General features: G+C 39.7%; 1 protein-coding gene and 1 long non-coding RNA gene across 4 annotated transcripts in view; both read right to left on the bottom strand.

Moving 5' to 3' along the window:
- Positions 1-27,926, bottom strand: part of DMD (dystrophin) — a 2,041,544-nt gene that overhangs the window by 1,400,384 nt on the left and 613,234 nt on the right. The window lies entirely within an intron of this gene.
- Positions 22,902-23,890, bottom strand: LOC148113437 (uncharacterized). Its single transcript, XR_015728235.1, has 2 exons — positions 23,779-23,890; positions 22,902-23,291 (listed from the first exon to the last, which is right to left on the bottom strand). It is a non-coding gene; the product is annotated as an uncharacterized LOC148113437 (long non-coding RNA).

Here is a 27,926-nt window from a genome sequence, read left to right as displayed (position 1 = left end):
CGCCTGAGAGGCCATCCTGGAAGGCGTCCATCAGCGTCACCTCATTTCAAGCCGAGTCCTGGCCTAGAAGTCAGAATTCAGCAATATAGTCCTGCAGGGGGCGCTTCCCTTGATGGAGGTCCTTAATGCTCCTAGCTGCCATCTGAATTCGAAGGGGGTCCTCATACATCACGTGCAGGTGTTGCAAAAAGCCCTGATAGTCCAAGAGCAATGGGCTATTTTGAAGCAACAGGGGTGTGGCCCATCGGGCGGCAGAGCCAGAAAGGAAGCTAATCACAAATGCCACCCGAGCCCGGTCATCCGGAAAATCCTCTGGCCTAGTCATAAATAGTTGGCATTGTCCCATGAAGGCCGGGAACATCTCCGGCTGCCCAGAAAACCTATCTGGCACGTTCACTGGGCATCTCCGATGGGGAGGAGGAGGAGGGGGAGGGAGAGCTGCAGGAGCATTCCCCAAAGCAAATTGGGCAATTAACTGTGCCAATTGCTGCTGCAGGAGCTGATTATCAGCTTGCAGCTGTTGTAACTGCTGCTGCAGCTGTTGGTCCATCGTGGTTAAACGATGGGTTAAATTTTTGGGTGACGGACAAGATGTTCCATCCCCATCTCACACACGCACACAAACAGACAGCCGGGGGTTAAATAAACTGGCAGACAACCAATTCTTCCGATAAGATGCTTGGCAGCAACCCAGTAGCTGCTTGCCAAGAACTTTTACTCAATAAACAAAATACACACAGTCAAGAATTGTCCATTTCGTAAAATAAATCCAAGGCCGATAATGTTGTTTCCAAAGATGCAATGTGACTCAATAGTAGTTAGTTTTGTCCGTCACAGAGTCTGAATGGCCACCTCACCCCCTTTTATACCCTGTGGGGTGTGGTCCAGTGACTCAGCCTAATCTCTGGCACACCTTTTCTTCTGTTGCACGCGCTTATCTCTGCGACGCTGCCGAGGATCCAGCCAAGACTCATTACCCTCATCACTGTCCACCTGTGGTTGCGTGGACATTCTTGGCCCCAGCCCTATCTCTTGCCCTTCAGCGGACACCAAAGGCATTGCCAGAGAGGAGGGTCCTGGAGTGGGAGGCCTTGCCAACTCCTCTCCTTCACTCTCGGAGTCCTCTCCTGCCAATGACACAGGCTCAGGTAACAGAGCCACAACACTCAGACTCAACCCATCCAAGACTGAGTGGCTGTGGATACCGGCATCTCGCGATCTAGTGGCCCCGTCACTAGTGATGGGAGGAGAGGTTCTTACTCCCTCAGAAAGGGTCCGCAATATGGGTGTCCTCCTGGACTCATGGTTATCTTTAGAAGATCATTTGACAGCCATGACCAGGGAGGCCTTCGCACAGGTATGCCTGGTGCGCCAGTTGCGCCCTTTCTTAGATCGGGATGCCCTTGCCATGGTCACTCATGCCCTTGTTACATCTCGGTTGGACTACTATAATGCCCTCTACATGGGGCTGCCTTGGGATGCACCCGGAGACTACAGTTAGTCCAGAATGCGGCCACGTGGGTTGTTACGGGGGCTTCTCAGTACTCCCGTGTGACACCTCTCCTGTGCGAGCTGCACTGGCTACCGGTGGTTCTTCGGGTCGTTTCAAGGTGCTGGTGCTCACCTATAAAGCCCTACATGGCTTAGGCCCGGGGTACCTGCAGGATCATCTCCTGCCATCCTCCCATCGTCCAGTGCACTCACACAGAGTGGGCCTCCTCAGGGTGCTGTCAGCCAGACAATGTCAACTGGCAGCCCCCAGGGGGAGAGCCTCCTCCTCTGTGGGAGCGCCGATCCTCTGGAATGGGCTGCCCACCGGCCTCAGGACAGCCCCTGACCTCCTCTCCTTCCACTGTGATTTGAAGACGTGGCTTTTTCACCAAATGGGCTGAATCCGTAGGGGTGATTTTTAAAAAAAATTGAATTTGAATTTATTTTAATCAATTTTAAACTGATTTTAATGTTTATGTAATTTTTTATGTTCCTTTTGTAAGCCGCCCTGAGTCCTTTAGGAGAAGGGCAGCATATAAATTACATAAATAAATAAATAAATATTGTTTTTTATGTGCTTATTGGGTAGAAATCCATTTTGGTCTGGGTGTATAATTTTGTTTACTTTATTTTTAATTCTTTCCACCATTATTGCCATAAATATTTTATAATCAGCATTTAACGAGATTGACCTATAGTTTTGGATCTTTTGCTTCTCTGTGTTATCTTTGGGAATAAATGTTATTAGTGCCTCCGGTCAAGATTTTCTCTTGACTATACAGGGTTTGAAAATATCTTACTGATATACCTCCCCCCCCCTTTCTGGTAGTGTGTCGTCCCTTCTTCATTCTCTAATTGCTGTATTAATTTCTTTTCTTTTTCTTTTTTAAATTTGTAGGCCAGCCATCTCCCTGGTTTATTGGCATTTTCGAAATAGTTTTGTCTAATTGATCTAGTTTTTTTGGCCACTTCTTCTTGTGTAATTCAATGTAATTTATGTTTGATTATGTCTTTTTCTTCTTTGATTTCCTGGTTTTGGGGTTCTTTCTGCATTTTTGATTCTAATTTCTCCAGTTTCCCCTGGAGCTCTACATATTGTTTCTTTTTCTTTTTGTTTCTTCGTATTGTATATGCTATTGTTAAGCCCTGCACATAGGTTTTGGTTGTGTCCCATAAATTTTGAGTGGTTGTATGTTCATTCCAATTTTCCCTTAGGAAAAATTGCTAGTTCTTTTTCTACATATTGGACATAGTTCTTTTCTTTCACAACCCTCTGATTCATGGTCCATCTTCCTTTCCTTTTTGCTTCTCCTCTCCATTTAACTATTAATGGGTTGTGGTCTGCCCACATATTTGATGCTATCTCTATTTCTGCTATATCTTTCTCCATTTCCAGGTCCATCCACACCATGTCATCCTGGACCATGAATTGTGAGGGTTGGAAAAGAAAGTATATTGGTTCTTCTGCAGGTTGACTTCTCTCCATATGTCTTTTAGGTTTAATTCTTGGGTCATTTCAAAAAATGCATTTGGTAATGTTCTCCTTTCATGATTTTTTTTTTTGCCTGTTTTATAATCTTTCTTTGGATTTACTACCGCATTGAAGTCCCCTAGTAAACATACATTGTCCAACTCTAATTCTGCTATCTGTTTGTGTAATTTACTGTAGTATTCTTTCTGATTTGTATTTGGTGCGTATATGACTGCGATTAATACTCTTTTTTGTTTTATTGATACTTCAATTAATAATGTTCTTCCCTCTTCATCTGTGTATAACTGTTTGGGTTTTAAACATTCCTTTATGTATACTGCGATTCCCCTTTTCTTTGTTTCGGCCAAGGCTAGATATAGTTTTCCTAGCTTGGGAGATTCCAGGATACCAACTTTTCTTTTTCTGATGTGAACCTCCTGTAGGCATGTGATACCCATATTTTGTTTTTGAAGTTTAGAAATTGTTTGTCTTCTTTTTATAAGTGAGTTTAATCCATTTATATTAACTGATATTAATTTTATTTCTTCCTCCATTCTATTACTTGTTTGTTGCCCTTGTTCCTCTCCTTGGTTTTATTTCCCTTTGGTTTCTTGTCCTCGCTCCTTCTCTTTCCGGATCTTCCATATCCGTCCTCTCTCTCACTTCTTTGTCTGGTTCTTTTTCCTCCATCTGTTGCTCCTCTTGTTTCTAACTCCTCTCTGCTGTCCAATTCTTCCTATATGTAATGTTCATAAAATTCCTGGGCTTTATCTATGGTGTCAACTCTTATTTTCTTATCTTGCCAGGATATTAGCATGCCTTCAGGTATCAACCAACGGAACATTATTTTATTTTTTATCAATTGTGAGGAGAGAAATTGGAAGTTCCTTCTTTGCTCTCTAATTCTCTTTGGTAACTGTTTGAGGGTTATGACTTCTTTTCCTTTATAGATCAACTGGTCGTCTCTTGTTCTTTTGTAGATTTCATCTCTAACGGCTTTTTTTGCAAATCTTACATGTATTTCACAGGGTAATCTACGTCATTGTGCATAATTGGTATGCACTCTGTATATTTCATCAATGTTTTTCTACAGATTTTCCCCCTTTCCCCCCCCTCCCTAACCCCCCTCACCCTCCCCTTCCCCTGTGACTTCTTCATAATAAAACCCAAATTCATAACAGATTATATCATACTTTACCATCCACTTACTCCATCTCCATATGCTGACCCTTTCTTTCTAATAAAATTATCATATCCCCCTTATACTATACTATACTATACATTTCAAAGTGACATTCTATTATAACATTATCTAATAACTCCTAATTTAACATAATAATATTATTATATCTCCCAATTTAGCGATTTCCGCTCATAATCTACCCTTTTACTACCCCCCATACGTATATCTCTTAAGTCAAATCTTTTATATATATTAATATAACATTTCAAAACAACCTTCCACTATAAGACTATATAGTAAATCCTAATTTAACATTTATTCAGTTCAGCTACCCATTTCCTTCCCCCCATCGTTACATCTCTTAACTCAAATCTTTTACATATATTCACATCTAGACATAATATCCCTTTTCTTTAAACTAAACAATCAATAACCTAACCTATCTCCATCCACTTTCCTACAAAACTACCATAATTGTTCTTAATATCTTTATTCTTCTGCCCACTCAACTAGAAAAATATTCCCTTATGTAAATAAAATCCTAAAAAAAAAACTTTAAGCTTGTAATCCATATAATATCTTCTGTAATGTCTTTCAGCTGGATGATAAACTCCATCGCCCATGTTAGGGTAACATCGCATCCTAATTCCAACATTATTTTCAGTATCTTCAATCTTCAATTACCATCTGCCCCCATCCGTAACAAATATCTTCATATTGAAAAAAAAAACACAACAACCACCCGAGTGACTTTATATTTATATTCCATATAATGTCTATAGAGGTGTCTTTTATCCAGATTATTAATTCCAACCACCATAATAGGGTAACAACCAGATCTTCTGTGTGCCCCAATCCAGTAAATCTCTTGCCATTTAACTCAGCATAAACGTAATATATTTATCAAGAAATCCAAAAAACGAAAAAGATATTTCCAATCCATTCGATTTAAGGCCCTTTTCACATCCCAAAAGTTCAGCACTGCAGAGATCTGTCACTCTCCTCAGGATAAAATAAACCAATACTTTGCCCATTATCTTTTCATATATTCAGTCCTCTCATAAATAACTGGCATTACACTGTTGTTTAGTTTAAAAGTTTTTGTTTTTGTGAGACCTATTTCTTCTTTTCTTGACTTTTTGTGGGTTGGATCTCCATCCTGAATTCATTTCTGTAGATTGTGTATCGACTATTTGGTTTTCATGCTGATCTATAACTTGATCTTGTGGGTTTTGCTTTTGTGGCTTAAATCTTTCTGGTTCTGTAAATTGTATATCAACTGATTGACTTCCATGCTGGTTTGTGGCTTGATAAATCATTACATTAGAATCCGGAACTGCCTCTCTTATATTAAATAGTCCAGCTGAGACCTCTGAGAGAAAATCCAAAAGCGGCTCATCTGTGGAGACCTCTGTGACTTGTTGTTTCTTCATTACTTCCATCTCCTTCTGCTTTTCTTGAGTTTCTGTCTCTTGTTGATTTTGCTTTTTAAGGACCTTGTAGTAAAATTCTTCTGCTTTTTCAACAGTATTTAACTGATATCTTACTCCTTAATATCTCAATATTATACCCACTCGGACATCCCACCTGAATAAAATATTTTGTTTTCTTAGCTCAGTCACCAAAAGTCCAAATTTCTTTCTATCTCTTAACATCTTAGGCGGCAATTCTTTATATATCCAAATTTTTCTCCCATACAGTTGTAGAGTAGAATTAAAGGATTTTTGCACAATATCATTTCTTATTTCTTTATCTGTAAAGTAAATCACCACATCTCTAGGCAGTTGCCTTTGCTTTGCAATCCAAGAATTTACTCTATAGGCCTTATCAATTTTACAGGATACCTCCTCAGGATGAACCTTTAAGATCCCAGCCAGAACTTGAGCAGATATTTTTCTTAGGTCATCACTGTTATTTTCCTGTAAGCCTCTGATTCTGATCGCAAATTCTGTAAGCCTGTATTGCATCATTACAACTTCTCTTTCAATCCCTTGCTTTATATCTTCTGCATTATAAGTCTCGTGACCAGCTTCCTCTTTAGACTTTACTTCTAAACTATTGTCTTGAATATTTATTAAATCCTTTTCAATTCTTAGTATTTTGTTGTCCAAATTATAAATTTTATCATCAATTTCCTCCATTTTAGACTCTAGTAATTTAATATTTGTATCCAACTTTATAACAACTTCTGAAAAACCATTAGTCACTGTTACAATCTTTCGTTGCAAGTTATCATACTTTAGTTGTATCATTTCTTTAATTTCCTGCCTTAATTTTTCAAATTTCTGGTTCACAGTCTCATGATATTTTGCCATTTCCTCCTGAAGAAATTCTTTTAAATTAAAACCATTCTGCAGAGTCTGTAGGCTCAAAGCTTGTTCAAACAGTTGTGAGTGGGGGAGCACCCCCCCCTGCTTGTCTATCAGGCTTTATAAGTTTTAACGCCATCCTGCCAACAAACTCTTTTTTTTCCCCCAAACAAGATCAAGTACAAATCTCCAAGAAGAAAGGAACTTACAATAACTTATTTTCTTCCAAATTGTAGCCAGCACTATATATTCCGCTACTTTGTATCTATTATGGAAGGACTCTCACTTTTGGCTTTCTTCTACTTCCCAAGCCTCAGCGGTCGCCATTTTAAAGTTTTTTTCTCTTTCACTCTGAAATGCTTATAAATTCATTAAGGATACTTGCAGTTTAGGGTCCCAAGTCCAAGTCTCATCTTTTTTAATAAATCCATCTGTTAGGTTCGTTGATTAATCCGGTTCCAGCACCTAGCTCTGCAAAAAAGGCAGAGTTCTCCCGATGCCCGGAGTGACGGCGAGCAGGAATAGGGAGCCTCAACCTGCTCGTCCCCAAGAGTTAAAAAAAGCCTCTGGGGACTTCGCAGAGGGCTCTACCTGCCCTCGCCTGCTCTGACTCATATTTCCGTAAGGAAATGGAGTTTTTCGAGCTGCCTTTCAGGTGTAAAGGCGGCTCTTTACAGGCAACGGGGCTGGCGGTCACGGAGGACCATCTGGCGGCGCCGGAAGCCAGACAGGAAGTCTATATTTCATCAATGTTGTTCTGCAATTCACATTTGCAATGAGTCCGCTAATAATTCTGTCATAAATTTTGGTAGATCCTCTTCTTTAATCTCTGTTATGTTTTGGAATCTCAAGTAAAATGAGGATCTTTCCAATTCTAGATGGATTACTGCTTCCTCCAGATCTCTGTTCGCTACTGTCAACCTTTCTTCCTTTGCTTCCAGTTTCTTTTCAGTTTATTCTGTTCTTGCTTCTACCATTTTTATCTTCTGCTCATTTTTGGCTATTGTTTCCTGAATCTTCCCCATTCTATCGTCCAATTTCTTTATATCTTCTTTCACTTCACCTAGTTCACCTTTCACTTCCTCATGCTTGTTATTTATTGATTCTTGTATTTTCATCATTACCTCCTGAATCATATTTAATGTGGCTTGCATGTTTTGTAGGGTTAGTGCAGATCCTGGTTTTTCACTGCTTGACATGTCTGTTGTTGACTTCTGACCTGCTGGAGAGGCTATCGTTGGCATTGTTTTCTTTACAGTTTTGGTAACTGTAAATGTGTTTGACATCTTTAGCTTTTTGGAAAGGTTATTCCACAGTACCATATGTTTCTAATCTTTCACTCTAATAGGTCTTTTCCTAGTCACTGCCCCTGCTTATATCCCTTTTTGTAACTGATAATTAACAATATGTTATGTAATTCACTGATTATATCCAACAATTAATATCAATTTTCTATATACAGTTGTATATATAAATCACAATTATAAATTATTATTGTTATAATTATTATTGTTATAAATTTAATATGGATTATCCTGATTTAATTATATTAAAAAGAAAGGAAAAAAAGTAAATATATATAGGTTATTGAATACTCTATTACAGTATTTTTGCTATATATTAAATCTATATAAATACATAAATTAGTATACACAATTAATTAATTAGAAGTTAATTAATTCCTATTTTAAACTACGTAAATTTTCAAATATGCAGTAATAAATGAAGTAACTATAAAGTTTGACCTGTTTTAAATATGCATAAATCTATATTAAGTGTGTACATACACACACACACACACACACACACACACATATATATATTTAATAAATTATATCCAGGAGCCTGGATAGCTCTGCAGACTAAAGCACTGTAATTTAACACCAGCTGTCTGCAATTAAAGTAAGTTCGAATCTTGCCAGGCTCAAGGTTGACTCAGCCTTCCATCCTTTCTAAGGTAGGTAAATTGAGGACCCAGTTTGTGGGGGCAATAAGCTGACTTTGTATAAAATATACAAAGTATGAAGGCTATTGCTTAATGCACTGTAAGCCGCCCTAAGTCTCCGGAGAAGGGTGGCATATAAATCAAATTTTAAAAAAATTAAAATTAAAAAAAAATAAAATATTAAATATTAAAAATTTAAAGCTAAAGATTCTATCTAAATATCACAGTAATAAATATCTCTAAATTATATAAAAGTATTTAAACTATAAAAAGTATTTGAGTAATCAATATGCAAAGCTGATTATAGACGAGCCCAATCCAAAGTCCTTCGTTGGAATCACCAAAGTTCTTTATTCCTTGATCTCTCTACTTCCTTTGCAACTTCCCCATTCTCCACATTCAAGATGACAGCTTCCCTCAATTTGCACAGTCACTGTCTCCTCTCTTCATTTTTCTCCATCTCTGTCATTAAGAAGACCCTTTCTTTTCTTCTTTTTCCAGTCTGTTCACCACCTACAGAAACTCTCAACATGCCAAGAAGTTTTTGATAAGAAGTGGTCTTGTGATTTTGCAACAGAAGAGGGAAAAGCTGGGCTGTCTCTTTTCTGTTTTCTCCCCCCCCCTTTCCCCCCTCTTGCCTGCTGGATTTAAATTTTGGAAGATTTTGCAATAGTATTATTTGGAACATTAATTGCAATAGTATTATTTGGAATATTATTTTGTCTTCTCCAACTTGTCCTTTTTTTTCCTATTCTTTTGTTGTGTACCTTTTTTTTTTTTTTTTTTGTAGAGGTCTTTGCTTCCTGGATTTATTTATTTATTTATTTATTTTTGTGATTGGAAGGGTTTTTGCTTTTTCCGTTTTCTTTCCATTTTTTTTATGAGACTATATCTTATACTTTTTCTATTTTTTAAATTGTTTGGTTGGACATTTTGAGTGAATATCCTGCTTCGGAATTTTTTATTGGTGGATTTTTTATTTTTGTTCTGACTTGGCTTCTCCTTTTTTTTTTTTTTTTTTTTTTTCATTTTTGACTTTTTGGATGGTTTTTCATAATCTTTCTACCTTTTTTTAATATGGATTAAGCCTATGTGGATTAGGGTATCAAGAACCTGAAGAATCTGATTGATTTGGGAGCAGATCTGGAAACTGAATTTGGCATTTAAATAAAGAAACAGCTGGAACCTATGAATTGGATTATTTGGATTACAAACTTGGTGGTGTGATTTGAAGAGACAAGATGAAGAAAACACAACATTTGTCATCACCATCAATATCAAGGCACCACAGGGCAAAAGACAACAGAAACTGCATCATAGCAAGAGAAAATTAACATGGAATTAAAAAATATACTATAGATTATATATGAAGCTCTCAAGACAAGATTAGACAAGGTAGATGGGAGAATGGAAAAAATGGAAGATGGATTGTGGAAAATTTAATCGAAGATGTAAAATGATGATATGTAATGTTATTTAGGAATTGTATGTATATGGGGGTTGAATCGACCCCAGTTGTATGTATGTGGTCTGGTTTTGTTATCGTCTTCTTTTTGTTTTTGTTTTTTGTTTTCAATTTATAATAAAATTTATAATAATAATAAAAAAGAAAAAATGGAAAGAAGCATGAAAAAATGGAAGGAGAATTGAAAGAAGTTAAAGAGATGATAGGGAAAAATGAACAATGATTGCAGCAAATGGAAGAAAAAGCAGAAGTAACAGAGAAAAAAGTTGAAGAGATGGACTATAGAGTTACAATTACTGATAAAAATCAGGAAAAAACTATTATAATTCTGGAAATGGCTAAAGCTGATTATTACTTAAGATTCCAAAATATTGAAGAAGAAAAGGGAGAAAATTTAGCAGAGAAAATTGCAGAGATATTAGCAGAAGTAATAAAAAGAAAGTAAGGAAAGGATATTAAATGGGATCGATGAGATATATAGAGTGCATACAAGATATGTGATGAAAAATAATTTGCCTAGAGAAATTCACATCAAATTTACTAAGAAAACATTGAGAACAGAGATATTGCAAATGATGAGAAACACGATGGTAAAGCACAAAGGGAGAGAAGTAGTGGCACTGAAACAAATTCCAAGAAGAGTGAGAGAAAAGAATATCAATTTCTTACAAAATGTTTGATAAAGAGAGGAATAAATTTTAGATGGTTGATTCCAGAAGGAATATTGGTGAACTGGCAAGAACAAAGATACAGATTAGACTCAATAGAGAAAGCAGAGTTATTTTATAAACAACACATAGATGTTCAAGAGGAAGAAAGATTGAGAGATGAAAAAGGGGATGGACAACAGGAGGAGAAGAAAGAACAGCCAAGAGAGATAACGAGAGAACAAGATGAGAGAGAGTTAAGAGAAGGAGTAAGGGCGAAAGAAGTTAAAGAACAAAGAGAGATAAGAATGACTAGATTGACAAAACAAATAAATAAATAAGAAATGGAAAAAGAAATTAAAACAATATCTTTGAATATAAATGGACTAAACTTGGCAATAAAAAGAAGAAAAATATTTTACAAATTAGAGAAGTTAAAATTAGAAATTATATGCTTACAAGAAGTACATATTAGAAAGCAACATAAAAAACTTTTGGAGCGAATAAAATTGGGGACATTGTACACAACATTGGCTTCTCAAAGCAAAAGAGGAGTAGTATTTTACATTAAACAGACAATCCAATCCAAACAAATATTTGAGGCTGAGGAAGGAAGAATATTAATGGTAGAAATTGTAACGACCTACCAAAAAATATTACTTGTGGGTATATATGCTCCAAATGAAAATCAAGAATAATTTTATGTGAAACTACACCGGAAAATACTATAACATGAATATGAGGATATTTGCATAATAGGAGTTTTTAATGTGATTGTTGATAATGAGTTAGACTATAAATCTACAAAAGTGAATAAAAAACCAAGGAAGACACTTCCAAAAGCATTCTATACAAAGGTAGATGAACTAAGCCTGCAAGATGCTTGGAGAAAAAGAAACCTAAAGGAAAAAGTACACATTTTATTCAAATAGACATACGTCATAGTCAAGAATAGATATGATGTGAATGTCCACAGATTTAATATCCAAGATAGACAAGATTGATATAGAAGCAAATATATGGGCAGATCACAATCCAATAATGATGATATGGAAAGGACAAAAAAGCAAGAGAGAATGAGATGAACATTAAATCAAAGCTTATTAAATGAGAAAGACTTTATACAATATATGGAAAAAGAATTGACTTTTTTCTTTACAGAAAACAGAAAAGAAGATACATAATTACAAAACATATGGGATACTAGTAAAGCATATATAAGGGGCTTGATAATGACATACGGGGAAAAAAATAAACAGAATAGACAAACTCAAAAGAAATTGGAAGAGGAGTATAAGAAATTAAAGAAAGAATTGCAAAAAACCCACAAGACAAAAAAAATTAAAAATTTAATGGATTTGGGAAAACATAAACTGAATTTAATTGAGAATGAAGACTTGGCAAGGAAAATAAAATCAACAAAGCAATTTTTTTTTGAAAATGCAAATAAACCTGGAAGATGGCTGGCATATAAAAGGAAAAAGGAAAAAGAAAGGAAACTGATAACTCAATTACTAGATCAAGATGGGAAGATATGTCATTGAAATGAGGAAAAGAAAAAATAATTAAGGAATATTATAAGAAATTATATCAACAAGAACAGATATCAGAAGAGAAAATAGAACAATATTTGGAAAAGGCAATGACTCCCAAAATACCAGAAAGATTCAAAAAAGCACCAGAAGAAAGAATATCAGTGATGGAATTGGTGGAGGGAATTAAAAGGCAGAAAAATAGAAAAACTCCGTGACCAGATGGACTACCAGTACAGCTATATAAAAAATTGCAAGATGTACTAAGTGATACAATGTTACAAGTATTTAAAGACTTATTAATAGAAGCTAAGATGCCGAACTCATGGATGGAGGCATACATAACTCTGATACCAAAAGAAGAAACAGATTTACAAGAAATAAAGAATTATAGACCAATTTCACTATTAAATGCAGACTACAAAATATTTAGATCAATTATGGTGGAAAGATTGAAAATGAACTCATACATCCAGACCAAAATGGTTTTTTGCCTAAAAGGCAAATTAGAGACAATATACGAATTATATTGGATATATTGGAATATTATAAGGTACATTCAGAGAAACAAATGGCATTATTATTTTTAGATGCACAGAAAGCATTTGACAATGTGAATTGGCAATTTATGACTATACAATTACAAAAGATGGACTTTGGTGATAGATTCATTAATATGGTTAAGACTATATACAAAGAACAATCGGCAAAGGTAATAATAAATGGTGAATGACAGAGAAAGTAGATATCAGAAAAGGAACTAGACAAGGATGTCCATTATCTCCATTGTTATTTATCTTGACCCTAGAAATTTTAAACAGAAAAATAAGGCAAGATAAAGAAATAAAAGGAATGAAAATTAAAAGAGAAGATTACAAGCTACAAGCATTTGTGGATGATTTAGTATTTATTATGGAGGAACCTATAGAAACGGGCCCAAAGCTAATGAAGCAAATAGAGGCGTATGGAGAAGTAGCTGGATTGAAAATAAAGATAAAACAAAAATTATAGTTAAAAATATGAGAGAAAAACAAAAAAAGCAATTAATGGAAAAATTCGATATTCAAATAGTGAAGAAAGTGAAATACGTGGGCATCCAATTAACCTCAAGATGTGTCACAGTGAAGGAAGATAACTACTATAAACTGAGAAATCAAATTGAAATAGACTTGGAAAAATGGAAAAATCTACAACTATCATTAATGGGAAGAATAGCGTTGAATGAATGAATGTACTACCGAGAATTTTGTTCTTTTTTCAAACAATTCCAATAAAGCTGGAGAAAAAAATATTTTGAAAGTTTCAATAAAATGATGTGGAAATATATATGGCAAGGAAAGAAAGCAAGAATTAATATTAAACTGCTTCAAGACGCTAGGCCTAGAGGAGATTTTGGTCTACCAAATTGGGAACTTTATTATCAAGCGGTGATGTTAAACTGGGTTAAAGAATGGATAGCATTGAGAAATACAAGACTATTGACTTTGGAAGGACATGATTTGCAACTAGGCTGGCGTGCTTTCTTATGATACGGAAAAAATAGGATACATGGATACTTCCAGAGATACTTCAAGAAATGGCTTGTTAACAGTATGGGAGAGAGTGAAAGAGAAACATTATATGGAAATACCAATGTGGCTTTCAACAATAGAAGCATTGACACATCCAAATATGATAAACATGGACAATATTGTTAGATACAGTATAAGGACATTTTAACAGAGAAGGGAGAACTAAAACAGATTTTAAAAAGATTAGAAACAAGATTTAGAAAAACAAGGGATTGAGATTGATTGGTATGCACGAGTGCAGATACAATCAAGATATGATAAAGATTTGAAACAATATGGTTTTAATTTGGGGGAATCAGAGTTGGATCAGATAATGACTGGAAAGGATGAAAAAATGATTAAAAGGTTGTATAATTATCTACTGCAGATTAGATTAGAAGATGAAGAAGTAAAGGGGCAATGATAACATGGGAAAAAAACTTTGGTTATGCAATAGAATTAGAGAAATGGCAACAACTATGGGAAAGGAATTATAAATTGACTATGGCAACTGTATATAAAGAAAACTTATATAAAATGTTTTATAGATGGCATATGCCACCAGAAAGACTAGCAAAAATGTTTAAAGATAAATCAGCTAAATGCTGGAAATGTTTGCATTTGCTGGGATCATATTATCATATGTGATGGTCATATACAGAAGCAAAAAACTATTGGTCTAGAATACAGATATGGTTAGAGGAAATGTTACATAAACCTATAGAATTAAAACCAGAGATTTTTCTATTGGGTATTTTGCCAGAAAGATATAGCAAAGAAGAAGTATACTTAATTATACATATAATAAGAGCAGCAAGAATTGTATTTGCACAAAATTAGAAGACAGAAAATTCCGTCAGAAGGTGAAGTAATAAAAAAGATTTTAGACTGTGCGGAAATGAACAGATTGATGCTAAGAATAAAAGATAAATAGGAATTGGTGTATTTCAAGACATGGGAAAGATTCTACATATGGGTAGAAAAGAAATATGAATAAAAGTTGATAGATAAATGATATAGATAATAGAAAGTTAAATGAGGGAAAAGATAAAAAAGAAATAGAAACTCAGATGACACCAGAGTAAATGGAAAAGGGGGATGGGGGGGAGAAAGAAGATTATAAATATAAATGTACAATTATGAAATGATAGATTGGGTAAAATGGGAAAGAAATTGAAAAGGAAGTATATATTATTAGAAAATTGGAGTTGCTCATATACCAAATAAGGGAAATATTGCACAACAAAGGAGAAAGAAAGGAAAGAGGAGGAAAGGGAGAGAGGAGGGAGAGAGAGGAATGGAAGAAAGGGGAAGGAGAAGAAGGTCTGTTATGAAAAGAGGGAAAAGAGATGGTAGAAGAGCAACCCCAAATGTAATTAAAATGTCTTATTTTTATGCTTTCATTAGAAAAAAATATGTATACTGTATATATGATCAATTATGGATAAGAGAATGTACATTTACAATATGTATATAAGAAATAAAAATAAAAAACTTTTTTCAAAAAAAAAAAAAACTCTCAACACGTATCCCACAACTTTAGTCTCAGAGATCTAAACAATTTTCCAACACAACAGTCATTCGAATCGCCGCTTGCAATCGCTTTCACTCTCTACCGGTTCTGTGCTGATTCTGTCTTGCTTCTTTTTCCACTCCCACAGCTAAGGAGTTGCTCTTCCCACTTTGGAGACTCACTTGATTACTTGTTTGTAGATTCCACCAATTTAGAGAAGTAACTCAGTATCTCACTTTGTTTTGGCACTCTCCATCAATACTTCTTGCTGTTTCTCACTTTTTTCTTCCTCCGACATTCAATCAGGCCATCACGCCTCCAGACCTAGTCATAAGAGCTGGTCTCTTCTGTGCTGGATTTCAGGGATTCCACCCTCCACAACGGGGGGATCGCTCTTCTCCCCATCACCCCTGGATTATCCCCTCTCTACCGCTGAGGTAGAGAGGGGATAGCAAAGGTCCAACTTTGCTGTTGCCGGCCTCCAGACACGAAAAATTGGACAGCAAGAGCGGAGTCCCGTTCTCCTGTACCGCACCACCGTGATGTCACCCCAGAAGTCCCATCAATGGATATTACTTTGATTAGGTTTAGCATTAGATAAATTAAAGCTCTTAAGAGGACTTCCCCAGCCAACCTGGTAAGAAGCAGCATGTAGCCAGCTATTTTGATTGTGGAAGAAGATGTGTTATAAATCACTTTATATCTTTCTGCAACATAGTATACAAGTACATTAATAATAGTCTAAAGAAAGTTGGTAAGTTTTTGTATAATTAATCATATTACTTTTTATTATAAAGTTAATATAACATACCTGAACAAGATGTAACAGATATACTGTTTAATAAAAAAATTACATGCTATTTTTAAATGCAATAATGTCTTAATTCCCAGATGTCTTTACTTATTAAAAGGAAGCAACAAATAAACAGGAACTCTTTGTTTGTAGTAAGGTTTCCGTTCTAATGGAAGCCTTAAAACAAAGAGTAACTAATTCCCCTCCTCCCCCTCTCTCTCACATCACAGATTAACAGAGTTGGAAGGGACCTTGTAGGTCTTCTAGTCCAACCCCCTTACACCATTTCTGATGATGGTAGTCCAGTCTCGCCTTGAAAGCTTCCAGTGATGAAGCTCCCGCAACTTCTGAAGGCAAGCTGTTTCATCGGTTGATTGTTCTCACTGTCAGAAAATTTCTCCTTATTTCCAGGTTGACTCTCTCCTTGATCAATTTTCATCCATTATTCCTTATCTGGCCTTCAGGTGCTTTGGTGCTGTGGCAGCCCTCAAATATTGGAACACTGCTATTATTTCTCCCCTGGTCCTTCTCTTCAGTAGGCTAGCCATGCCTAGTTCCTGCAGCCCTAACCCTAACCCTACTTTTGGTTTTTTTGCCTAAGTGTTAAGATTTTATTTTTCTCTACATTGAATTTTATTGTTAGATAGGGCCCAGTGTTCAAGTCTGTCAAGATCCATCTGGATCTTGAACCTATCATCTAGGGTAGGGGTAGGCAACCCGTGACTCTTGAACCGCATGTGGCTCTTTTAACCCTCTGTTGCAGCTCCCTCCTTTCACCCCTCTGCTGCAGAGAGAAGCTGCCAACGCCGGTGCTGTTGCCACCTCCATGGCCTGCCTGCTGCTCTCACAGCACCTTATGCAGCACAGTGAAATTTAGGACACTTCACAATGGGGGAGACAGAGTCCCCTCCTCTTCCCATTATGATGCGGAGCCACAATGCAACCCTGACCCACTTGCCCCTGGCAACAGCAGTGGCATTGGCCACAGCGTGGGGTGAGCCAGTATCTCGGGGCGGAGAGCAGGACACATGTCCAGCACCACCAAAGGCCAGAAGTAGCCACCAGCCATTTCCTGCTACAGTCTGTTGGGCAGCAAGAGAGAGACAGAGACAGAGAGGCAGATTCAGCTCGATTCGGCTCCGTCTGCTCCCCTCTCTCTGCCTTTGCCCAGTTTTGCAAGGATTCAGCAGATGCTGCCTTCGTGATGGGTGGGAGAGGTGTGTGTGTCATCCCATACTTTGCCTGCCAAGCATCTTCAGGGGTGCCCAGGGACTATATTTTCTGGCCACCTTGGACTGAGTTGCAGGATGTGTATGCATGCCTGTGTGAGTGTGCTGCTGTTGGGATGATGTTTCTCTGAAGTGCCTGGGTATACCCAGCTCCGGGTATAAAAGGGAGCTGTCAAGCGCGGGAGTTTCGGCATGTTATGTATATTGAAGAGAGTTGAATAAACATTACTGTTGCTGTTCCCGTTCGCCTCAGAATCGTTCATCTTCGGCCGGAACATATTAGTGGCGACGAGGATGGGATATGCCGGCTGGAGGCAGTGAAAAGAGGAAGTGAGGCTTTCCGAGGTTTTGAAGTGCCCGGCGGTAACGGGGAGACAGAGAGTTGACACTCGAATAAGAGGGGGCGGAGAATGGCGTCCTCACACAACTTTGCCCCATTTAACCCCTCGATGGAATCGTGGGAGGCGTTTGTAGCCAGATTTGACTGCTTCCTGATAGCAAATGATTACAGGGAGTTGTCTAGCGAGAGGAAGCGAGCCTATTTTTTAAGCTTCTATGGCTCAGAAATGTTTGAAACGGCTATGACCCTCATGGCTCCACAATCAATTCATGCGGGGACATGGGAAGAGTTCATGTCAAAATTAAAAAAACACTACGCTCCAGCTCCGTCATGCATCACTCGCCGCCAACATTTCTACCATCGGGATCAGGCTGAGGGGGAGTCAATTAGTCACTACGTTGCGGCGCTACGAAAATTGGCCAGACACTGCCAATTTGTGGACTTGGACGATTATTTGTTGGACAGATTAGTCAGTGGGGTGAGAGACGAGCACCTTAAAAGACGACTCATTGCCAAGCCTGAGTTATCCTTTCAAGAAGCCCTGGATGAAGCGTGTGCCACGGAGCTAGCTGCCCTATCTCTAGCTGACTTGCCCCGGGGACATCAGACCGCCAAGCCTAAAGGCGAGCCCATTAACTACAATGCGGCTGAGGGGAGTGATGAATACGATTCCAGTGTGGAGCCCGAGGTGGATCAAATTAGAGATGCGCAGCGCCCTGCTGGGCAAGCCAGGCAGCCGAGGGGAAACTGCAGTTGCTGTGGGGGTAGTCACTCTAGTAATACGTGCCGATTGAAAGATGTGGTCTGTCGCAGATGTGCTCGCCGGGGCCATATTGCGAGGGTGTGCAGAGCGCCTAGACCTGCGGAGAGCCCCCCCCCAGGGCCAGTCGTCGAGTTCCTGGCAGAAGAGCAGCCGATCCGGGTGGTCGCCCTTCCTGGAATCGAGAGCAAGGGGGAATTTACATGGTACATCTGGATCCACCTGGGGCTGCCTATCTCAAGATTAACGTGACAGTATATATCGAGGGCCAGCCGTGCATGATGGAGGTGGACACTGGCTCCGCCCATTCTATCGTGTCCTGGAGCACTGTCAAAAGACTGGTACCGCGGATGGCCAAGAGCCGTCTTTCCCCTTGTCACTTACAGTTGAAAGATTTTCAAGGAAAACCAATAGCCGTCGTGGGGTGTGGCCGTTTCTGTGTTAATTTTAAGAACTTTTCTGGCCGCCTGCCTCTAATTGTCGTGGAAGCTCCGTTGCCCAGTTTGCTGGGATTAAACTGGTTCCAGGCGTTGGGGCTCACTTTGCAAGGGGTGCATGCCATCCGCTCATCTGAATTGGACATGCTAATCCAGGAATTTCCATCCGTTTTCGATGGCAAGTTAGGGTGTTATACCGGGCCCCCGGTGTCGTTTAGCCTTGACCCCAGGATTCCCCCTCGGAGATTGAAACCACGCAGAGTGCCTTTCGCATTACAGGCAAGGGTGGATGCAGCATTGGATAAGTTGATCTCACAAGGGGTTTTAGAACCGGTGGAATTTGCACGGTGGGAGACACCTATTGTGACGCCCATTAAAGCGGATGGCTCGATCCGCATATGCGCAGACTACCGGGCGACCTTAAATAAGGCTCTCTTGGGACACGCCTATCCTGTCCCCGTTGTGCAGCATCTGCTGCACTCCTTGGGCCGGGGTTCAATTTTCGCCAAATTGGACCTGGCCCAAGCATACCAGCAATTATGGGTGCGTGACCAGACTGCGGAGGCCCAGACAATTGTGACACACCGGGGGGCGTTCCGATGTCGTCGTCTGCAATTTGGAGTTAGTGTAGCCCCGGGGATATTCCAGAGCCTGATGGAGAGGTTATTGCACGGGATCCCCGGTGTCATGCCATATTTTGACGACGTCCTTATCTCAGCGAGCAGCACGTCTGAATTGAGGGATAGGCTTCGTTGGGTCCTTCGTAAATTTAGCAACGCCGGGCTCAAAGTGAACAAAGACAAGTGCCAATTTGCAGTGTGGCAGGTAGAGTTCTTGGGGTTTTTGATCGATGGCGCCGGGATTCACCCGACGGCTGCCAAGACGTCCGCTATCTTGGATGCACCAGCCCCTCGCGGTAAAGCCGACCTGCAAGCATTTCTGGGGTTGTTAAATTTCTATGCGGTTTTTCTGCCACATAAGGCAACGGTCGCAGAGCCCCTACACCGCCTTTTGGACCGTGGGGCTGTTTGGCGGTGGGGAGCAAAGGAAGTTGCGGCGTTCCATGCTGTAAAACGCCTCTTAACATCTAACGCCATCCTCCAACAGTTTTCGCCTCACCTCCCACTTACTCTGGCATGTGACGCTTCCCCTTATGGGGTGGGGGCGGTTTTGAGCCATAAGTTCCCCTCTGGCCAGGAACTGCCCATTGCCTATTTTTCCAGGACCTTGGCTCCTGCTGAGCGTAATTACTCACAGTTAGATAAGGAAGCATTGGCTCTAGTGGCAGGGGTCAAACGCTTCCACCATTACTTATATGGTCGTTCCTTTGTATTATACACCGATCATAAGCCCCTTCTAGGAATTCTGGCGGGTGACCGGCAAGCTCCACAAATTATGTCACCCCGCATGACTCGCTACTCCATGTTCCTGGCTGCATACACGTACCAATTGGTTCACCGCCCTGGCCGGGACATTGCTCACGCTGATGCTTTGAGCCGCTGCCCCATTCCAGCTCTGCTCGCTGACCCTGTTCCTGTATCCTCGGTGTTCCTGATTGCTGATTCGTCGCTGCCAGTCACAGCGTCGGACGTCGCTCGTCTCTCCACCAAAGACAGAGTCCTAGCCCAGGTTTTGGACTGGATGGCTAGGGGTTGGCCGCAAGGACCGCTCGCCCAGGAATTTCAGCCCTACTTTACGAGAAGGCTCGAGTTGTCCACGCAAGCCGGATGCCTGTTGTGGGGTCATAGAGTCGTGATTCTGCCCCCTCTACGACAATCCTTATTACAAGAATTACATCAGGGTCACCCGGGGGTGGTGCGCATGAAGGCATTGGGTCGTTGTTACATGTGGTGGCCACAATTGGATAAGACTGTCACTGACTGGGTTTCAGCCTGCTCACAGTGCCAGGCAGCGCTACCTATGCCGGCCAAGGAGCTGCCTCGGGAGTGGGAGGATCCCGGGGCCCCGTGGTCTAGGTTACATATTGATCTAGCTGGCCCTATACAGGGACAGTCCCTGCTGGTGGTAGCAGATGCCTTTTCTAAGTGGGTGGAGGTGTTACCCATACGTTCCACCACATCGGAGACCATTGTTCGGGCACTAGGCCGACTATTTATCACCCATGGGTTACCAGATATGATAGTGTCTGACAACGGTGCCCAATTTACATCTACTGAGTTCGAGGCATTCCTGGCGCACCGGGGGATACGGCATTGTCTAATTTCGCCATTCCACCCAGCTAGTAATGGTTTTGCGGAACGCGCCGTGAGATCCGCTAAGGATGCACTTAAGAAGCTGGGTCACGGGAGTTGGAGTGAGCAAATAGAAGAATACTTAATGGCTCAGCATACGACTCCCTGTCAACTTACAAATAAAAGCCCTGCCGAGCTCTTAATGGGCCGCAAATTACGCACCCTGTTAGACAGAATACACCCCTCTTATTACCCAAGCAAGCCTTTGGATTCACGCAGTAGGTACCAACCATTCCTAGTGGGAGACATGGTTTACGCCCGTAATTATGGGGGTCAGCCATTATGGCTGGCTGGAACGGTCGTAGGAGTAGTGGGGCCGCGTTCCTACCAAGTTGAGGTGGATAACGGGAGGATTTGGAAGCGTCATAAAGACCAACTGCGGGCTAGGAGGGTGTTAATTCCCCGGCAGGACAGCAGGGAGGACATGAGCGAACAGCCTTCAAGGCTGGCCGCGGCCAGAGCAGAAACCCCAATCCCGTCCAATACACCAGCGGACGACGTACCTGTCGATGGGGACCAACTGGGGGAGGCCGGTCCCGGGCAGTCCGGTAAATCTAGCGAGAGTAGCAATTCAAATCCACCGCCTGTACTAGACGAGGGGGTGGAGCTCAGGCGATCAGGGCGGGTCCGGAGGAGGCCAGCATATTTGAGTGATTACGCATGCGAGTGACGTCCGCATGCGCAAGCTGGGTGAGAAGGAGTGTTGAATATTCAAATACAGTCAGTCCCTAGTGGCCAAGTTAGTTACTACCTATTCTCTGATTGGTTGGAAGATGACAGCTCCGGGTATAAAAGGGAGCTGTCAAGCGCGGGAGTTTCGGCATGTTATGTATATTGAAGAGAGTTGAATAAACATTACTGTTGCTGTTCCCGTTCGCCTCAGAATCGTTCATCTTCGGCCGGAACATATTAGATCATCTAGGTAGGTGTGGCTGGAGGGTGGTCATGTCACTGGGTGGGAGTGAGTGATGTCAAGTTGGCCACACCCACCCAGTCACAACAGGTGTTAAATTATTGGCTCCTGTGTTTTCTGTGGGAAACAGGTCCAAATGGCTCTTTTTTTTTGTAATATATTTTTTATTATTATTATTTTAATTATACATTTATATTGTATGTGGACAGAGTTGGTTCTGGGTATCATTCATATTAATCCAATTCATAATAACAATATTAGTAATCTCTATCACATTTCTCAAATTAAGTAATCCTCATTATATTGTTCAAATATACATATTCAAAAAATGCCTAACTCCCCATCTTTATCTCTACCTTCATCTATATCTTTCTTGTTCTATCTAAACATTTCTCTATTATATACAAACAAATTTAACTAAGTTTCATTTATATTGATCCAATTCACGCATTGTTAATAATCTCTCACATTTATCAAATTTATATAATCCTCATTATATTATTTATTCATCTCCTCTTTAGTACTTCAATTCTTATCCATTTTTTCATATTAATCCAATTCACAATAACAGTATGAACAAATTTAACTAGGTATCATTCATGTTGATCCAATTCACATTAACATTATTAATTATCTCTATCACATTAATCAGATTTATATAATCCCATTACATTGTTTAAATATACATTAAAAAATACCTAACATCTGTAAACTTCTAATCTTTGATTTTTATTCATTCTATAAACAATTTATATTTTAATATTTCCCCTATCTAATTTTATTTCTGCCTCTTTAGCTTATAATAGGTTACTTTAATATTTAAAGGGCAATTTTTTTACCCATCTTCTCTTCTCTTTTTTAGTACTTCAATTCTTATCCATTTTTAAATTCGACTCCCACACTCATTTTTATCTCTATCTTCATCTATCTCTTTTTTGTTCACTCTAAAGATTTCTCCCAGTAGAATCTTGTACTGCCAATTCTCCCAATTATCTGCCCATATCCTAATCTTATCAAAAGTATCTTCCTGCCTCTTCAATTGTTGATTTATCTGTTTTGTTTTGTTCAGTATTTCTTCTTTTGTCAGCTGTTTTGCCAGTCCCCTTTTTTGCTCCAGTCCTTGGTTTATTTGTTGATGTGGCCAATCCTCCTGTTCTTCCCATTCCTTTTGCTTGTCCTTTATCTGGTTTTCCTGTTCATCAAGCTGTTGCTTTATTTGCTGATTTTTCTGATCCATATTTTTTCCCTGTTCTTGTTCTATTTGCTGATTTAAGTGGTCAATTTCATCCAATCTTTCTGTTGCTTCCACCAGTTCATGTACATTTTGCTCTTTGTTTCCCATTCTTTGCAAAACACGCTCCGCTTTCTGATCCATACCATCAATTAAGTTCAAAATATTTTGGAACACCAAGGCCATCTCATTAAGAAATTCTCTCATTTCCAGAGCTGTTCCTTCAACTCCTGCCATAATGACAATAAACGTAGGGTAAACAATCATGCCTCAATCGAATCCAGCAACCAGAGAGTCCAAGATCCTGGGAGTATGCTTTGATAAATAAGACCCTCCTCTCAAATTCCCACACTGCCTTCTTTCCAGCAGATATTTATTTCACTCAATCTCCATTTCTTTCAAAACAAAATCAATTATCCAGATGGGTCAATCCCAGCATTTACTCAGTACTCTGTTAGTCCAAAATATTTTCCAAGTTCTTTAAGTCTACTCTGTATTTTTAGTCTTTTATTCTAGCTTCTCAGAATCCCTGTAAGTTTCCAGGAGTCTAGGAGTCATTTTTCCTTCCATCAGTAGATGGTGCTCTCAACTTACTTTTCAACATAAATCTCTATTAAAAAAATATTTTCCGCCACTTGCAAAGTTATTTTCAGAGTCTCTTCTCTAGGATTTTTTCTTATCCTTGGGGTAACTTTAAAGAAAAAAGAATAATCTCACCCAGCAACACAGTCTCTGTTCACTGCTCTCTTCGCTCCTGCACTGTCTTGGGTGGCACCTGCGGTCATTGGAGGAAACGGATTATTTAGACCTTTTTCAGTCTGGCTTCAGGTCTGGCTACAGCATGGAAACTGCCTTGGTCAAGCTGATGGATGATCTCTGGCGAGCCCGAGATGGGGGTCATTCCCCCATCTTGGTGCTACTTGACCTCTCAGCGGCTTTCGATACCATTGACCATGGTATCCTTCTGGGACGACTAAGGGAGTTGGGAGTGGGAGGCACCGTGTTACGGTGGTTCTCCTTCTATCTCTCTGGTCGGTCACAGTCGGTGTTGGTAGGAGGACAGAGGTCGACCTCTGATTGGGGTGTTTTAAATCTGTCTGGGCCAAATTGTTTAATTCAGTTTTATTCTGTTTTTAAATTTTGTATTTATGTATTTTATCATTTGGCTGTTCACTGCCCTGAGTCCTTCAGGAGTAGGGCGGTATATAAATCAAATAAAGATAAAGATAAAGAGACCCCTAGGCCCCTCGTTTGCGGGGTGCCTCAGGGCTCGGTCCTCTCTCCCCTCCTATTTAACATCTATATGAAGCCGCTGGGTGAGATCATCCGACAATACGGGTTGAGGTATCAGCAATACGCTGATGATACCCAGCTGTATATCTCTACCCCACGTCAATTCAGTGAGGCAGTGGATGTGATGTGCCAGTGCCTGGAGGCTGTGAGGGTCTGGATGGGAGTCAACAGACTCAGACTTAACCCAGACAAGACCGAGTGGCTGTGGGTATTGCCTCCTAAAGACTATGTTGATTGTCCATCCTTGGTTCTGGGGGTGGGGAGAGAAATTGTCCCCCTCAGAATGGGCTTGCAATTTGGGTGCCCTTCTAGACTCACAGCTAAGATTAGAGCAACATCTGTCAGCTGTGGCTAGGGGGACCTTTGCACAGGTTCAGCTGGTGCACCAATTGCAACCCTACTTGGATCAGGAGGCTCTCCTCACAGTCACTCTTGCCCTTGTCACCTCACGGTTAGATTATTGCAACACGCTCTACATGGGGCTACCCTTGAAAAGAGACTACAGTTGGTCCAGAACCCAGCCGTACGAGCTGTCATGGGTGCACCTAGGTACACCCACATTACACCAATTCTCCGCGAGCTGCACTGGCTCCCTATTGGTCTCCGGTCACAATTCAAGGTGTTGGTTATTACCTTTAAAGCCCTACATGGCTCAGGGCCAGGTTATCTTCGAGACCGCCTTCTACCGCATAGCTCCCAGCAACCGGTAAGATCCCACAGAGTTGGTCTCCTCCGGGTCCCGTCAGCTAAACAATGCCGGCTGGCGGGTCCGCAGGGAAGGGCCTTCTCTGTGGCTGCCCCAGCTCTCTGGAACCAGTTACCTCCTGAGATCCAGACCATCCCCACCCTAATGGCCTTCCAAAAAGTGGTGAAGACCTGGCTTTTCCGACAGGCCTGGGGCCGTTGATCTCGCTGTTGCGATCTGGCGAGATCCGGTAACCACCTTACTTGGAACAGCTTACATCTTCCGATGATACCTTAACAGTTCCTAGGTCCTTGGTTAGGACTCGAGCTGCTGAGCTAATAACCAGCCTCAAAGGCTGTGAATCTCACTAAAGATTAACTTGTTGTTGTTGTTGTTGTTGTTGTTGTTGTTGTTGTTGTTGTTGTTGTTGTTATTATTATTATTATTATTATTATTATTATTATTATTATTATTATTATTATTATTATTATTATTATTATTATTATTATTATTCTGGCTGCTCCAGCTTCATGGCAGCCATTTTTGCTGCCACTGCACTGCATTTTCGAATGAGGGGGCTTTCTGAGTCAGGGAGGAGAGATGAGGCTCTCCTCGACCTGCAAGGTGGTCCCCTTTACTTCACCACCCATCCAGGGTGGCTATGGCTTAGTTGGAGCTGCCCGATGGGGGAGCTCAGAGCGGGATTGTGGAGCTCGTGTTCCTCAACTCCAATACCATAGGAAGCTCAGCGGAAAGTCCCGGTCCAAATGGCTCTTTGAGTGTTTAAAGTAGCAATCCCCTGATCTAGGGTGTTGGCTATTCCTGCCAACTTAGTATCATCTGCATATTTGTTAAATGCCCCTTCTATTCCCCCATCTAAATTGTTTATGAAGATGTTGAAGAGTACTGTGCCTAAGATGGAACCTTGTGGTACTCCACTGCTTACGTCCATGTAGATGTAGTACCATTAAGGACTACTCTTTGAGTATGGTTTGTCAGCCAGTTACAAATCCATCTGATGGTGATGCTATCTATCCCACTTTTTTCTAGCTTACCAAGAAGTAGGTTGTGGTCTATTTTGTCGAATGACTTGCTGAAGTCTAAGTATATTATGTCCACAGTATTTTGCTGATCTACTAATTTAGTCACTATTTTGAAGAATGAAATGAGATTGATTTGGCATGATCTGTTTTTAACAAACCCATGCTGACTGCTTGTCATTACTTTACTTATTTCTAGATGTTGGCAGATGTTTTTTTATTATCTTTTCCAGTATCTTCCCGATGTTAGGCTGATCGATCTGTAGTTTCCTAGTCTGTTTTTTTTTTCTTTTTCTTTTTTGAAGATGGGAACCACATCAGCTCTTTTCCAGTTCTCTGGTAGTTCCCCGGTACTCCGGGATTTTTGAAAGATGTGGTACAGTGGTTCTGAGATGACATCTGCCAACTCCTTTAGAACTCTGGGATATAAATTTAATAAATTAAATTAAATAATTAAATTAAATTAAATTAAATTAAATTAAATTAAATTATTAAATTAAATTAAATTAAATTAAATTAAATTAAATTAAATTAAATTAAATTAAATTAAATTAAATTAAATTAAATTAAATTAAATTAAATCAAATGTAATCCATCAGGTCCCAATGATTTGTATTCATAAAGATCAGACGACTGTTCTCTTACTATTTTTTTTGTGTGTGCTTATTTTAACTTTTATTTCTAGTCTGTCTTTTAACAGTTACGGTTTTTGGTAGGTTGAACTATAGTTTCATCTTGCGTAAAGACCGGTGCACAGAATGAGTTAAGCAGCTCTGCTTTCTCTTTGCTGCCTGTCTTCTCTCTTTAGTGGACCGACTGTTTCCTTAATTTTTTTTATTGTCATTTATATGACTTTTGTTGCACGTCTTTGTTTATTCTGAGCACATCTTTGATCTCCTGATTTCGTCTTTGCAGATTCTGGCTATCTGCTGATACTCTGCCTTAGTTATGTGTCCTTCTTTCCATTTTTTGTACTTGTCCTTTTTGTCTTTCAATTTGTCAGAGAGATCTTTGTGTAGCCATGGTGGCTTCTTCTTGGGTTTTTTGTTTTTCTTTTTCAATAGTATTGTGCTGGTATGGGCTTTTATGATCATATTTATCAGAGTTTCCCAGGCTTCTTCAGTTGTTTTCCCCTTTAAGATTTTCATCCAAGGAATCTTTCCCAAGTTCTGAGTTTATTAAAATCAACTCTTTTAAAATCTAAGACTCTGCTATCATTATGTTCTATTGCTTGTGGTTGTGTTATGTTGAATTCTAGTATGGCATATACTCTCACCCAAGGTTCCTGCAATTTCAACTCCCTCTATAATTTCTTCTCTGTTTGTAAGAATTAAGTCCAGTATGGCTGTCCCTCTAGTTCCATCCTCTACCTTTTGGACAACAAAGTTGTCAGCTAGATTGGTCAGGAACCTATTTGATTTCTCACTTAGTGCAGAATTAGTCTTCCAATTGATGTCAGGGTAATTGAAGTCCCCTATTACTATTGTAGTGTGTTTCCTACATACCGTATATTTGTTAGTTGGTTGGCAAAAAGTACATCTATTTTTTTCTGCTTGGTTGGGTGGCCTGTAGTATATACCTATGGTAATTTCATCCTTTTTTTCCCTCTTTATATTGACACATTTGCATTCTAGGAGGTTTTCGTCTTTGTTTCCTGCATTTCCATAGCAATGTAGTGGTCCTTTACATACAGTGCAACTCCACCTCTTCTTTTATGGGGTCTGGGGTTTTTGAACAGTTTGTATCCTTCTATTATTATGTTCCAGTCATGGGTTTCATTCCACCAAGTTTCTGTAATTCCAACTATATTATATATCTACCTTCATGTATTAATAGGTCAAGTTCAC

Source organism: Pantherophis guttatus, chromosome 5, assembly GCF_059756535.1.
Source record: "Pantherophis guttatus breed Tessera chromosome 5, ASM5975653v1, whole genome shotgun sequence".
Classification (NCBI taxonomy): domain Eukaryota; kingdom Metazoa; phylum Chordata; class Lepidosauria; order Squamata; family Colubridae; genus Pantherophis; species Pantherophis guttatus.
The sequence above is the reverse complement of the archived record's forward strand: the minus strand, read 5'-3'. Positions and strand labels throughout refer to the sequence as shown.